Raw genomic sequence first — 16,870 nt, 5'->3', positions numbered from 1 at the left:
ATAAGATATACCAAAGGATGTTTGCTTAAGAAGCATATATAGCCTATGGCTCCAATTTTCACTTATGGTATATGAATGAACTTCAACCAAGTTAAATCTCAAAAACATCACAACTAACAATGAGGGAAGTAGAGATAGTTGGAGTGTTTTGAGAAAGGCAACAAGTATCACAAATACGGATTTATTTCACAAATTCATCAATATTGCACACAAGAGCTCTTTGAGGAATTGATATGCAATAAATTGCTAGAGGGCATATTTGTGATAGGTGAATCATAAAATATGATATATATATTCCCAACATATGAATCTTCTCAAATTACTCAAATGTACAATAAGAAGTTTTACTTTAAAAATGATTTTTCAAGAACCGCAATAATTTCGAAATAAATAATTTCATGCCAAGATACAACCTACAAGAGGCTGGATGCTATATGAGAATGCATGAATAAGATACTTGTTACCGAGATAGCAATGGCTTGATGTAGTAGATAAGAGTTCATCGATCATCCTAGCTTGACTCCAATTCTCATATGGTGACAACACCTTCCTTATAGATGAGATAAGCCTCCATTGCATCTCCAATGTACCTAAAACATCATTCAAGTACATCTTGGTCCCCAAACTTATTGGGTCCAACATGGTTAGACTAACCACAATATGTAGGACACACTCCATATAAACATGTGCATATTTAGATGAAATTTGAATTTCATGCACATCTTAGCCATTTAGGATTTGATGGAGTATATCCTACATAGTGGATGAAAAGAAAGCAAGCATGCTACAAATATAAACAAATTACATATAAGCATGCACCAAAACTTTTAAAGATCCAAGAAAGATATACTTTGGACAAAACACCAAAAGAATTAAATAAGGCATAGAGGTGTCACAAAATAAATTTGTTGTCCAAATTATATCTAAGAGGCAAATCACAAACGATTTGTTCAACAAAGTTCAACAAGTGAACTAAGAAGAAACCATTGAGCATAAAGGATGAAATAAAGCAAACATGCTCAAAGATTTATCTCATTCACCAAATAACGCATAGAAGAAGGAATGAGATAGCAAAACTCCGAAAGGAGCAAGGTTCGAACAAATAAACCAAACCCACTACACTTTTCACAATGGCACAATGTACCGTAAGGAAAAGGTATGTATTCCAAAACAACCACTTGATATGAATCAAGGGGTTTTATCAAAAGATTTTTCAAAAGGGACAAGGAAGACATATGGGAGCCACAAAGATTTCTTGGAAATAAAATAAGGAAGTAAGAAACAATCCAGGTGAAGATGATCCAAAAATTCAACCACATACAAGGTTATCAATTTTCAAAGACAATGAGTATATTGGAAATGATTTCCGGTGGAGTATTGACAATGATAGTAAGGATCAACTTCACAATAAAAGGCATAGGATAAGTATATAGAATTAAGCACTATGCACGGATGAAGATTCTTGATAACTTCAACTAGTCAAACAATCACGCACGGCAATGATTAGAATAACTTGAAGCAAACGGTGTCCCAAATAAGATATAGAGATATGTATTTGAGGAAAAACCGCACCAAGAATTTCTTATTCAAACAAGAACCCACAAGATGAGTAATAAAGGATTTTTATTAGGAATGGAGCTTGTTTGAGCAAACATGCCACCTAGGAACAAGATAGTTAAGAGCATCAACTCTAAGTGGCATAACCTCATATGTTCACATTTTCTAGGCTTGTGATATGTACAAAACATATTACTCCCCCATAATGATATAAAACATTTCTTCTAAACAAGAGGCAACTAAAATTCAACTAGAGATGATTAATGGATATTTTAGAATTTGAATTTCTCATGAGTATGACACACCACATAGTGACTAGATAATCTTGCAATATCAATACTAAGTGGTGGTACCCATGTACACACATTTTAAAGAAAGAGAGATGCACAAATCATATCACTCCCCCAAAATGGGATGTTCCATTAATCACTTCAAAGAGAGCCAAATAAGATATCATCAAGATGCATTAGGCTCAAAACAATACACACGTATATGATGAGTCAAACAAACATACTTGAATACACAAGATAGGCAAGTAAGACACAACACATACATACACATATTTGGTACAAAACCAAACATGCAAAGGGGCAAGTAACTTAGAATAAACATGAAGAGTTGAAGTATAAGTTACCGCAAAGAGGAACATTGGATATAAGATATAGATGATAATCCATACGACTTGGCTTGGTAAAAATATAATATATGAAGATCCCTTAATTCTTCATGAAGTAGCCAAGTCTCCAATGACCTCCACTTGTACCTATTGATCAAGTTTGAGATTGTTGGTCCCCAACCAAGTTGGGTCCTAAGAGGTTAGTCACAATAGGCTTGGCAACCCAAATGGTTCTTTTCTTGAAACCACTTTGAATTCCAACAAACTTGGCAAACACATTGCCATCCTTATCCTTCCCTAGAGAATAATCATTATCAACAATTATAGGGTTAGATAAGGTACCACCTAAGCAAGAAGAAGAAAAGTGCCCCTTCTCACGACATAAGTAGCAAGTGTTCCCCTTTCTCTTCTTTATTGATTTCTTCTCTTGGGGAACAATATCTTGATTCTTCTTGGGAAGTGGCCTATCTTCAACTTGAGGTCGAGCATGAGCTTGACCTTGACCTTGTGGCTGTTTCCCTTGTTGTTTCTCACTCAAGTGCTTCTTCTTCTTCAATGGGCATGATCTAACATGATGCCCTTCAACCTTGCACTTGAAGCAAACCAACTTGGCCGGATCCTTGACTTTGTCTTGGCCCTTCTTCTTGTTGCTCTTTCTCTTGGACTTGATCTTGTTATTGGAGTTGAATCCAAGTCCACTCTTGTCATTGGGGGATTGTTGCACACTTAGTATCTTGTCAAGTGCGGATTTCCCTTCATGACGCTTTTCCAAGTCTTTCTTCAAAGACAAGACTTGGGCCTCGAGCTCTTTGATTTCCTCTACATGGTTAGTAGAAACACAAGTACTAGAGGAAGTAGAAGCTTCATTGTTAGAGCAACAAGGCAAAGCAAGTAATCCAACACAAGGTGTGTCACTAGTTTGACTAGATGGATTACAAGGACTAGCACATGGCAATATAGCATTTTTAGTAGAGATTGTGCTAATGTCCACATGAGGCTCACAAGATGTTACCTTAGTGATACTAGCCTCATGAGCTAACTTTAGCCCATCATAGGAAATTAGAAGGTCATCATGAGAGCCCGAGAGCTTTTTATGACTTTCTTCCAATTCCCTATAATTGCTAGTTAGCAACTCAAGTTGAGCCCTTAACTCAACATTCTCCTTTAAGATAGATGCTTCACAAGAATTAGAGTTAGTAGCACAAGCATCAACAATAGTTTTCTCATTTTCATGCATATAGGATTCAATCTTTTGTGTAAGCATAAAATTAGTATGCTTCTCATCTTTTAGCTCATGCTTGAGGAGAGTGAATCTCATTTCCCCATTTTCAACATGGGACTCCAACTCCACTATGGTTTCCCTATATTTATACAAGGTATCCATAGAGTGTTCGAGATTAGCACGAGCTTCTTTATTACCATGAAGAGAAGCATATACCATTTCCATATTATGCACCAAGGTATTATATTCTTCATCATTATCATCATCATCACTCTCATCATTAGAGGAAGTGTTAGGAGTCAAAGTAGGAGATACCTTTGATCCATTTGCCATAAGGCACATGTGCATACCGGAGGATGAAGATGAAGAAATTCTTGAATCCTCATTTGAAAACATGTCTTGATCCATAGAGTGTTCGGTTTCCTCTACATTGTTAGTCAACAAACAACTAGAGGAAATAGAAGCATTTTGATTATGGGAGCAAGACAAGGCAAGCATATCATCATGGGATTTATGTAAGCAATTTACACATGATATGCAAGGACTATCAACACAAGCATGTAGATTATTTTCAATGCTAGATGTGTTTAAGTCCAAAGAGGAAGCACTGCAATGGGATAGAGATGAAGAATCATCACTATTGAGCACAATATCAACATTGCAATTTTCCTCACCACTCACCATATCATTACCTCGTATCTTGCTATACGTTGGTGAAGTGGAAGAAGATGAGAACTCATCACGGCCGGAGGTGGAAGCAACTTGGAGCTCTTCATGATGTGAAGGCGAAGAGAGCTCCTCGGAGACACCACCGACCAAATGAGAGATGGATCGACCAAACATTTCCTTAAGCTTGATCCACATCTCATGAGACGACTTTCGCTTTATATATATCAAGAACCTACGAAAATCAGGTCTCAAGGAGAATAAAAGCTCATTAGATACTTGAGCTTCAAGATGTAAGTTTTTCTCATCCTCTAAAGATAGATTTGGAGAATCCATCGGAGGAGAAAAACCGACATCTAGAAATTGCTCAATATGTGGACACAAGGTCCGAAGATTACAAAGTAAGCAATTTCGCCACAAAAGATAATTTGTGCCATTAAAGACAATTGTGTCATTGTGCACTATACTAGCCGACATCTTTACTCTCAAGGCGGTGAAGCCTTAAACAAGGAGAGGCCTTGCTCTGATACCAATTGAAAGATCGAGATGTCGCCTAGAGGGGGGTGAATAGGCAATTACAAACTCTTGCGGATTTGTCTTGTAAGAATGCGGAATTAAACTATCGTTTAGTTTACATGCACAACCCTAAATATGCTAAGCTCAACTAAGTGTAACAATAGCAACTAGAGCTAAGTAAGATAGGCACAAGATATATGTAGCACAAGTGATAGCAAGATATATGTACTTCAAGCACGATGGCTATCACAAGGAAAGAGAGCTCGGGTATAGAAATAACCGAGGCACGCGGAGACGAGGATGTATTCCCGTGTTCCCTTCCTTTGCAAGAAGGTACGTCACGTTTGGAGGAGTGGAGGTCCCACGAAGGATTCCCCGCGCCACGAAGGCTCACCCTATTCTCCGAACCATACCCACGAAGGATAATGGCCCTTTCCTTATGGTTAGCTTTTCCTCCGCTCCGGAGATGGCAAGCTCCACAACCACTTCACAAGCTCCACGAAGGAGAAGTCCGGGCCTCTTCACAATCTTCTTGAAGAGATCACCGGAGCACCAACCGCCAAGCCAACTAGGAGGTCTCCCTCCAAGAGTAACAAGCTCACGGTCTCTCACTCGAACTAATCGTGGTGGAGAGCTCGACACTATGCAATGATGCAAAGCAAGAACACTAGAGGTGTTCAAGTCCTTCACTCTCAAATCCCACCCAAGCAACAAATGCTAAGATGAGATTGGAGAGGAAGAACAATGGGGAAAGTCAACAAAAGACTCCAAGATCTAGATCCCAAGAGTTTCCCTCACTTAGAGGAGAAAAGGATTGGTGGAAGTGTAGATCTAGATCTCCTCTCTTAGATCCCTCAAGAAATAACAAGAATCATGGGAGGAATCAAAGGGGAGAGCAAGTTCTTCAAATGCAACAATGGAGGAGAGAGAATGGGAAGAACTAACTCAGCCCAAGGTGGAAGAAGGGCTATTTATAGCCCAAGAGCAAATATAACCGTTGGGAAAAAGATGGGCTGAGTCAACTGTCGAGGAGGCCGGTCAGCCGGGCTTGGGGTCGGGCCGTCCGGTCCAGGGCCCGGTCAGACCGGGCCACAGACCGGACCAGCCGGTCCAAACCGGGTGGCAGGCCGGACCCCGACCGGGGTCACTTTGCGTCTTCCAGTAAGTCACCCGGTTGGCGCCCGGCCGACCGGGCGGCACGCCGACCCAGTCCGGCTCACAGTCCGGCTGACCGGGCGGCAGACTGGAACCGGCCGGCGCATGGGCCGGTCTGACCGGGTCCATGACCGGGTGAGCAGGAAAGCATGTTATACAAAAACTGTGATAACTTTTGTGTCCGGACCCCGATTGACATGAAACCAATTTTGTTGGAAAGATAATGACGAATAGAACCCCAACAAAAACAAGAAATATGGAGACTCCTCACAGAACATTTTAGATGATTTTAGAGAGGGAGTCTCCCACCGTCAAGAAACGGTGAAGACGTCCAAACTCGAAAACGCAGTAGAAGATACATGCGGATTCCGTTTTCGATGAACTTGGGCTTGTTGTAAAGCTAGCAACAAGCTCAAGAACCTCACACAGAGAAACACCAAGAAGCAATAAGGATATGCAAAGTATGCAAAGGACTGAGCTCCCTAAGACGATGTGATCAAGTTACTCAACCGAAAGCCCCTCTTGATAGTGTGGCTATCTATCCTATAATCCGGTCTCCCAACATCCACCTTGAGACCGGTAAAAGGAAAACCTAGCAAGGCCATACCTTTGCCTTGCGCATCCCGCTTGATCTTGATGATAACTCTTCAAGCTTCACTCAAGCCGGAATGCCTCACTTGACCAATGTTGCTTCGTGAAGACTCACAAATGCTCCCCCATACAGTATGATGGGAAAGCCCAATTGATGCACATCTTCACATGTCCATTAACACCAAATGGACGACAAGCTTCAAGCATGTGATCCACTCAAGATGCTCATCCTGAACTTGCACAACTCAACCTTGTATCTTCTCATACTCACTTAAGATAGAGCATGGCTAATATTGAGTTCCACATAAGAACTCCATCTTCATTTCTTCTTCTTGATCATATCACATATATATCTTCATACCGATGATCTTCTTCTCATACTCACTTAAGATAGAGCATGGCTAATATTGAGTTCCACATAAGAACTCCATCTTCATTTCTTCTTCTTGATCATATCACATATATATCTTCATATCGATGATCTTGATGCCAATACACAAGGTATACATTTATCTTCATGGCATCCATACTTGAATCCAACACATGGAGTACAAGTAGTACCTATGGAATATTACTTCATATAAACTCAATGAAAACATTAGTCCATAGGGGTTGTCATTAATTACCAAAACCACACATAGGGGCAATATACCCTTACAACACTCCTTCACCAACAACCTTCACGTGGCCTTCATCTCCTACTGGTTCGATAACCTTGGTTTCTTACTGAGGGAAAACTTGCTGTTGTACGCATCACACCCTCCTCTTGGGATTCCCAACGGACGTGTGCTTCACGCGTCATCAAGCTATTTTTTCTGGCGCCGTTGCCGGGGAGATCAAGACACGTTGCAAGGGGAGTCTCTCACACCCAATCTCTTTACTTTGTTTATTGTCTTGCTTTACTTTATTTTCTGTTTTGTTTTCCTTCTTTATATCAAAAACACAAAAAATTAGTTACTTGCATTTAATTTATTTATCAGTTTACCTTAGTTTATTTCATCATGATTCTCCCTAAGTTCACTTCGAAAGATATATCAGTAGGGCGTGGGTCTATCATTGGAAGAGATAATATAGAATTTTTTTTCACTCATGTTAGTAAGGTTAAAGATTTTGAAGATAGATCCTTGGTGGAACTTGCTCCTAATTATGAAATTGCTACTGCCTCTTTAGTGCACATGTTGGAAGCTAGATTTGTTAATCTTAATCCTATAATGCAACATATGTTTCTTACACTCTGTGATATGGAAGAAGGAGAGAAGAAATATTTTGTTTTAGAAACTCTTCTTAAAGAATTTTGTGATGTAGCTAGAGAAGCTAGAAAAGTCTTTATTCAACATAAGATGTTTGGCTTTTATACCAATTTGCAAGTACCCTTGAAAAGATGGAAAAAGATAGGCTAAAGTACACTAATGAAGCCAACTGTGAGGGGGAGACTAAAGTACCAATACCTTATAAGCTCATAGGAATGCATGAGGCACTAGAAAATTTTTTGATTGGATTATTTCTGAAATTTTATTTGAGGAGGATAGTAAGCCTAAAAGTAATGAAAGAGGAGCTTCTGAAAATTACATAGATAAGATACAATGCATTGTTGAGAAAACCCCCAACTCCTCTGTTGATGCTTCTTCTCTTGATGTTACTTGATTTACACTTTCTGCGCCGAGCTGAAAGGCGTTAAAGAAAAGCGCTTATGGGAGACAACCCATTATTTTATTTTCTGCAATTTTTGTTTTATATTTGAGTCAAGGTGCTTGTTACTACTGTAGCAATACCTTTGTATCTTTACTTTATTGCATTTTTGTGCCAAGTAAAGTCTTTGATAGAAGGTTGATACTAGATTTGGATTTTTGCGCAGAAACAGATTTTTAGCTGTCACGAATTTGAGCTGTTCTCTATGTAGGAGAATCTAAAAATTCTGTAAAAATTCATGAGTAATCCTCAGATATGTACACAACTTTCATTAAATTTGAGCTTCTTCATCTGAGCATGTTAAGTGCCTAGAAAAAAATTGTCTTTACGGACTGTTATGTTTTGACAGATTCTGCCTTTTATTTCACATTGCCTCCTTTACTGTGTTTGAGTGGATTTCTTTGCTCCATTAAATTTCAGTAGCCTTGGGTAATGTCCAGAAGTGTTGGGAATGATTGTGTCCTATCTGAACATGTGAATTTTTGATTATCCACTAACCTTCTAATGAGATTGTTTTGAGTTTGGTGTGAAGGAAGTTTTCAAGGATCAAGAGAGGAGGATGATATAATATGATCAAGAAGAGTGAAAAGTCTAAGCTTGAGGATGCCCCCGTGGTTCATCCCTGCATATTTCAAGAAGACTCAAGCATCTAAGCTTGGGGGTGCCCAAGGCATCCCCTTCTTCATCAACCACTTATCAGGTCACCTCTAGTGAAACTATATTTTTATTCCATCACATCTTATGTGCTTTACTTGGAGCGTCTGTGTGCTTTTATTTTTGTTTGTGTTTGAATAAATTCGGATCCTAGCATTCCTTGTGTGGGATCGGATCCTAGCATTCCTTGTGTGGGAGAGAGACACACTCCGCTTTTTCATATTGAACACTGGTGTTCTTAGTTTTACTTTTAATGTTCATGGCGAAAGTTGAAAGCCGCTTCATTTATTGCTATTTGTTTGGAAACAGAAAATGCTTCATGTGGTAATTGATATATTGTCTTGAATAAATTGATACTTGGCAATTGTTTTGAGCTCTCAAGTAGATCAAGTTTAAGCTCTTGCATCATGTGGTTTAAACCTATTAGTGGAGAACTACCGTAGAGCTTGTTGAAATTTGGTTTGCATGATTGGTCTCTCTAAAGTCTAGATATTTTCTGGTAAAAGTGTTTGAGCAACAAGGAAGATAGTGTAGAGTCTTATAATGCTTACAATATGTTCTTATGTAAGTTTTGTTGTACCGGTTCATACTTGTGTTTGCTTCAAACAACCTTGCTAGCCAAACCCTTGTACTGGGAGGGAATGCTTCTCGTGCATCCAAAACCTTGAGCCAAAACCTATGTCATTTGTGTCCACCATAACTACCTACTATGTGGTATTTTTCTGCCATTCCAAAGTAAATTGCTTGCGTCCTACCTTTAAAAAAATTCATTCCTTGTCTTTGCAATACATAGCTCATGGGAAAGTAGCCTAAAAACTATTGTAGTAATGAATATGTCGCTTATGTATCTTAGTTCTTATAAGTTGCTTGTTGAGCGGTAACCATGCTTCTGGGGACGCCATCAACCTGTCAAACCTTTGTTGAATATCATGTGAGTTGCTATGCATGTTCGTCTTGTCTGAAGTAAGGGAGATTTTCCATGAGTTAAATGGTTTGAGTATGCATATTGTTAGAGAAGAACATTGGGCCGCCAACCAAAGCCATGTATCATGGTGGAAGTTTCAGCTTGGACATTAATCCTCAAATCTCTTATGAGAATATTACCTGTTGTTGAATGCTTAAAGCATAAAAGAGGAGTCCATTATCTGTTTTCTATGTTGTCCCGGTATGGATGTCCTCAAGTTGAGATCTATCAAAATTGAGAGATCAAATGTGATCTATCTCCTTGGACCTTTGTACATGTGGCATAGAGGTACCCCTTTGTGACACTTGGTTAAAACATATGTCATGCAATGATAATCCATGGAAATCCGAGCTAATTAGGACAAGGAGCGGGCACTATTAGTATTCGATGCATGAGGCTTGCAACTTATAGGAGGTTTTATGCATAACGCATATGAATTATTACTACCGTTGACAATATTGTTTCCATGTTTTCAAAATAAAAAGCTCTAGCACATGAGTAATCTCTGCTTCCCTCTGCGAAGGGCCTTTCTTTTACTTTATGTTGAGTCAGTTTACCTACTTATTTCTATCTTAGAATGTAACATCCCAAAATTTTCCAAATTTTGAAATGTTAAAATAAATAATTTAGAGTGTTTGAATTTGTTTGTCTTGATTGAAATTCCGCGGTGAATTTAAACTTTTGTGTATTGGTTAAAACATTGTCCTCAAAATAGAGCTTTAATATACCTATTTTGAAAATATACATAGCACTGTGTTGTGAGACTAAGTCAACCCTTTTCTAAGGATTTTAGAACATCCCAAATTTTTAAATATTAAAATACATGCATTGCATTCATAAGTATCATGGCATATTTGCATTTTCTAGGGAAATTTGAATGAACTTTAAGCTTATAAATAAATCTTAAACCGAAAGTAAGCCTTATAGGACTATGTGCCAAATTCGAATTTATCAAAAATGTTTTTCCTTTAAAATAAAAGTGGTTCCAAAATATTCTACACTCAATAAGAAAGCTAATGGTATTTTATTTAAGTTTTTCTGATTTAATTTGAGTCACTTTTGAAGCAAGTTAGTTTTCAGATCATTTTCCATATAAAAAAATAAACAGATAAGAAGAGAAGAAAGATGAAACAAAAAGAGAGTGCCACCACAGGCAACTCGTACGAGTCAGCCAGGCAAGCTGCTCTCGCACACGTTCACGCTAGCCAACGAGCGACGCAGCAGCAACCTTACGTCCGTTTATTGTTGCTGATCCGCGGGCCCTACCACCACCTCATCATCTTCAACTTCCACCCAAACGAAACGCACGCACGTATAATGTTGACAGTTTCTAGCGTTTCTTCCCCAATTGATTTCCGGCGATTTAAGCCACCATTTGACGCACCGTTTCTTCCTACTTAAGCCTCGGATTCTCCTCTCTATTTACCCCCAAACGGCACATCCCGAGATCCCCCAGGCTGATCGAATTTTAGCTCGCAAGTTCGCGTTACCGGCGAGTTCCCGGAGAAAATTCGGTGAGCACAGTCCATCTTTTGATCTCTAGTTTCTTCCAAACTTTCTCTTTTCATGGCGCATCTCTCAAACTTTGTTTCGTGATTTTTGGTGCACCACAGCGACGGCGCCATTTTCATCTGTGAGCACGTCCGTGGGAACAGTCTCCGGCTCCGGCGAAATAGTGCACCTCGACGTCCGCCGCTTCTTCATCAAGTTCGTCTTGTCAAACAGGGCGCGTGGTTTGCTTCATCATCGGCAGGGAATCGCAGGAGCATCGAGCCGTCAACCGTGGACCACAGCGACTAGGCTTTTCCATTAACCTCTGTCTCCTACGTGAGCTGCTACCCTTGTTCTTTATTCTTTCTTTCTTTCTTTATTTTCAGTGAACCACACAATGTAGATCCTAAGGTCAAAATCGGATCACTTAGATGAAGGGGTATCGGCCAATCAAAATCAGCCACTTGTCATATGTGTTGTAATTTTCGGATATTAGAACAGGACATACTCCAATTTTTGAAAAATCATATCTTTAGCTCTACTTATCGAAATTTAGCAAATAAGATGTCCCTGAATTCACAAAAATATAAAGAATACGTTAGTATCATAATATTGCACTTTTGCATCATGTTCATTCACAGTTTTTGCAGAAAGTTAATTATAGTACTTTGACTATAAAATGAATTCTATAAAATATTTTTGAGCGATTCTTTTTGCTACTAGCAGCAAATCAAATCCTCTGTATAGTAGTATCATAAACTAAATTTTTAGTCTCTGTTATTCTATTTCTATATTGTATATAGTGTTGTAGATCTTTCTAGTGTTAGAAAATGTTTTAAATATATTAAACAACACTAAAAATTATGACCATGACATCATGCATATAGAATACAACCAGAGAACTACATCAGTGTGTTTTGTTAAATTTAACTCACATATGCATGCATATTTTATTTCTTGTGCTTGTCTATGTATGTGTGTTTATGTTGTGTTATTTATCTTATAGATAGTACGGAGAGTTATGTGTATTTTCGAGACAAAGAGAACGCTCTAAAATTTACCAAAAAGGCAAATGTCACTCATGTCCTATGTTTTCTACGCATGTAGTTTTTACTTAGTAGATATTGCATGTGTAAGATGTTTTCAAAATATATGCTATGCTATGCTAATCCTATAGTCTTAGGATTTCCTCTAGTTTCCCTTAAGTTGCCATCGTAGGTAGTTTTGCTTAGCCATGCTATTAGTTACGTGGTTGGGATATCATGATGAGATGAGATGAAGAAATATGTTTTTGTTATAAATGAAAACAACTTGATAAATGAAACACCTGGGCGGATTGGTATGAGTGGAGCGTCTGCACGGTGAAAATTGGTGGGGTCCGCCGCCCAGGGACAAAAGAGATTGGACAGGTTTCATGTTTAGTAGCTTCTTGTACAACCGCATGTCATATGGGCTCTGTCTTGACTAAGTAGGTTGTAGGGACCTGTCCCGACGTGACCAGCAGATGTAGATGTGTAGGTTGGTACGGGTCCGTCCAGAGGGCTCAGGGCCTTACTTCCGAAAATAGTCTCGTCTTAGTCTTCTCCCGGCAATTTGAGCAAAATGAGCATCATGGTGGAAAAGGGGCTGACTAAGTCGTGCGGGTAAAGTGTACAAACCTCTGCAGAGTGTAAAAAACTAAGTACTTAGCCGTGTCCCCGGTTACGGACAACTTTGAGCAACTGGATCTGGAGCTGTTGGAAGATCTCTCTCATCCCAATTTCATAATAAAACTTGATGGGTAAACTTGGGTAGCATTAAGCTGGACTCTAGTGTCTATCCCTGGTGAGCCAGCGTGATGAGAACTTGGGTTCATGCTTTTAGGGTTATATTTTCAAAAACAAATGATGTTTACAAAAGGTAGGAAAATGCTCGCTTTTCTGCAAAGAGCCTAAACTCCACCAGCTAAATATACATGTAGGTATTAGGCGCCATTTGTGTCCACTAAATAGTGACATCTTGCCAATACATTCAAAGTATTGACCAAATGTTTTTGGCTGTAACTTTACCTGTTGCAGATTTTCGACGAGTAAGGTTCGAATAGGGTTACGATTCTATCCTCAACATGCTCGCCTGTGGCACATGAAGACGAAAGACTCCATGCTATATGTTTGTTCGTCGTAAAACTCTGATATAATGCTAGCCTTGTGCTATGCAATTTGTAAGTCATTATACATATATGGATCATGCGATGTAATAAAGACCTCTGTTTCTTGGTATTACATCTTAAACTGTGTGCGCCAGCGATTGATCCAGGGACTAGCACAATAAAGCACAGGGATCGGCACCCTACCGGGTGAGGTCACTACATAGAAGCAAACACTTGTGTCAACTGTGTGCATTGATTCTTACATACTTGCTTATTTGCACTCATCATATTACTTTGTGTTGACAATTATCCATGAGATATACATGTTGAAAGTTGAAAGCAACTGCTGAAACTTAAATCTTCCTTTGTGTTACTTCAAAACCTTCTATTAATAATCTATTGCTTTATGAGTTAACTCTTATGCAAGACTTGTTGATGCTCGTCTTGAAAGTACTATTCATGAAAAGTCTTTGCTATATGATTCAGTTGTTTAGTCATTATCTATTTGTTAACAACCTATAGACCATTGCTTTGAATCACTTCATTCATCTCATATTCTTTACAATAGTATTGATCAAGATTATGATGGTAGCATGTCACTTCAAAAATTATCTTTTTTATCGTTTACCTACTCGAGGGCGAGTAGGAACTAAGCTTGGAGATGCTTGATACGTCTCAAACGTATCTATAATTTCTTATGTTTCATGCTAGTTTTATGACAATACTCACATGTTTTATATACACTTTATATCATTTTTATGCATTTTCCAGCACTAACCTATTAACAAGAGGCCGAAGCGCCAGTTCCTGTTTTCTGCTGTTTTTGGTTTCAGAAATCCTACACAGGAAATATTCTCGGAATTGGATAAAACAAAAGCCCACGGTCTTATTTTCCACGGAGTCTTTCAGAACACCGAAGAGGAGACGAAGAGGGGCCACGAGGCGGCCACACCATAGGGTGGCGCGGCCCCACCCCTGGCCGCGCCGCCATATGGGGTGGGCCCCTCGGGCGTCCCTCGACTCTGGCCCTTCGCCTATAGAATCCTTCCGTCGCGAAAACCCTAGTACCGAGAGCCACGATACAGGAAAAGTTACTGAGACACCGCCGCCGTCAACCCCATCTCGGGGGGTTCTGAAGATCGCCTCTCGCACCCTGCCGGAGAGGGGAATCATCACCGGAGGGCTCTACATCACCATGCCCACCTCCGGACTGATGCGTGAGTAGTTCATCCTTGGACTATGGGCCCATATCAGTAGCTAGATGGTTGTCTTCTCCTCTTGTGCTATCATGTTTAGATCTTGTGAGCTGCCTATCATGATCATGATCATCTATTTGTAATGCTACATGTTGTGTTTGTTGGGATCCGATGAATAAGGAATAGTATGTCAAGTTGATTATCCATCTATCATATATGTGTTGTTTATGATCTTGCATGCTCTCCGTTGCTAGTAGAGGCTCTGGCCAAGTTGATACTTGTAACTCCAAGATGGAGTATTTATGCTCGATAGTGAGTTCATGTCTCCATTGAATCTGGGGGAGTGACAGCAACCCCTAAGGTTGTGGATGTGTTTTTGCCACTAGGGATAAAACATCAATGCTTTGTCTAAAGATATTTGTATTGTTTACATTACGCACAGTACTTAATGCAATTGTCTGTTGTTTGCAACTTAATACTGGAAGGGGTGCGGATGCTAACCCGAAGGTGGACTTTTTAGGCATAGATGCATGCTGGATAGCGGTCTATGTTCTTTGTCGTAATGCCCTAAGTAAATCTCATAGTAGTCATCATGATATATATGTGCATTGTTATGCCCTCTCTATTTGTCAATTGCCCAACTGTAATTTGTTCACCCAACATGTTATTTATCTTATTGGAGAGACACCACTAGTGAACTGTGGACCCCGGTCCATTCTTTTACATCTGAAATACAACCTATTGCAATCATTGTTCTCTGTTGTTCTTTGCAAGCAAACATCATTCTCCACACCATACGTTTAATCCTTTGTTTACAGCAAGCCGGTGAGATTGACAACCTCACTGTTAAGTTGGGGCAAAGTATCTTGATTGTGTTGTGCAGGTTCCACGTTGGCGCCGGAATCCCTGGTGTTGCGCCGCACTACACTCCTTCACCAACAACCTTCACGTGGCCTTCATCTCCTACTGGTTCGATAACTTTGGTTTCTTACTGAGGGAAAACTTGCTGATGTACGAATCACACCTTCCTCTTGGGGTTCCCAACGGACGTGTGCTTCACGCGTCATCAGATACCCAAACATGTTATTGTCAAATACATACAATACAGTGAGTGCTATTGAACAAGAAATATCTAGCACATGCATTGGGCTAAAAACAAACTTATAAAGCAATCTAACGGGAAAAGTCAATCACGGTTATCTGTTGACAAGTCTTGACTTACCAAGCTCTCCAGATACGCTTCATAGCTGTGTTGCCCAGTAGTGTGAACATTAGCACGGTTTTATCTATTTTGATTACCGATTTCCCGAAATGGAAGGTACAGTTAGTAACAGTACTCACTATTAAGCTTAATGCACTAGCTAGTGGAATACAAACTGATGAAAAGGTCTAGGCAATTCACTTATCCACTTGAACACCCATAAGCATGTACAATGCAGCATCTTCAATTTTTTAAGGAACAGACCTTAATCTTGAGATCCGTCTAGTGCTTCACAAGCTCATTCCACTCAACGTCATCCATCGAACTGATGGGGATCTCTCTCTTTCGGCACATCACAAAGAGGAAGGCAATCGAAGTACTTTCTTTGAAGGACATGCCGTTGATTCTTAACACCTATCTGAAGATACCTCCTACATGCTGCTTTTACGGGTGAAGCATTTATATAAATATCAAACCTTACCTATAGAGTAGTGATATGAAAGAACAGGCGTAAGAATGGAATTCTCTTAAATCATCTGTATATAAACATTATAGTCAGGCAAAGGGCCTACAGTATATACTTACCCCACCTCTGTGGTAATAGTCAGAGAGCAGCCTAGTGTCCCCCTTGTACTTCCTCTAGTGCGAACTATTGTCAGTTGACGGTGCTTGATGGAAGCGGTTGGGAAACCCCTAGAGGAAGGTATGATGAGTACAACAACAAGTTTTCCCTCAGTAAGAAACCAAGGTTTAATCGACTAGTAGGAGAAAGACGTGACTTCTGAAGGTGTTGATAGTTGACTATTGGCAGGGCGCACTACCGGTGTCAGCAACAACGTGGAACCTGCACACAACACAACCAAAGTACTTTGCCCCAACTTATAGTGGGGTTTTCAATATCACCGGTTTGCTGAACACAAAGGATTAAATGTATCGAGTGCAAGGAGATGTTTGTAATAATTAAAGAGAACAATGCCTGAAGAAAGTAAAAAGAATAGGATTGCAGTAGATGAATTTATCAGTGTAAAGGAAAGGACCGGGATCCACAGTTCACTAGAGGTGTCTCTACATAAAGATAAATAACATGTTGGGTGAACAAATTACAGCTAGGCAATTGAATGAATACCGACAATACATGACAAGATGATTACTATGAGATTCGTTTGGGCATTACAACATAATACATAGACCGTAATCCAACTGCGTCTATGACTAATAATCCAC

The sequence above is a fragment of the Lolium perenne genome, chromosome 7 (genome assembly GCF_019359855.2).
Source record: "Lolium perenne isolate Kyuss_39 chromosome 7, Kyuss_2.0, whole genome shotgun sequence".
NCBI classification, from domain to species: domain Eukaryota; kingdom Viridiplantae; phylum Streptophyta; class Magnoliopsida; order Poales; family Poaceae; genus Lolium; species Lolium perenne.
Note: the sequence above shows the minus strand (reverse complement) of the source record.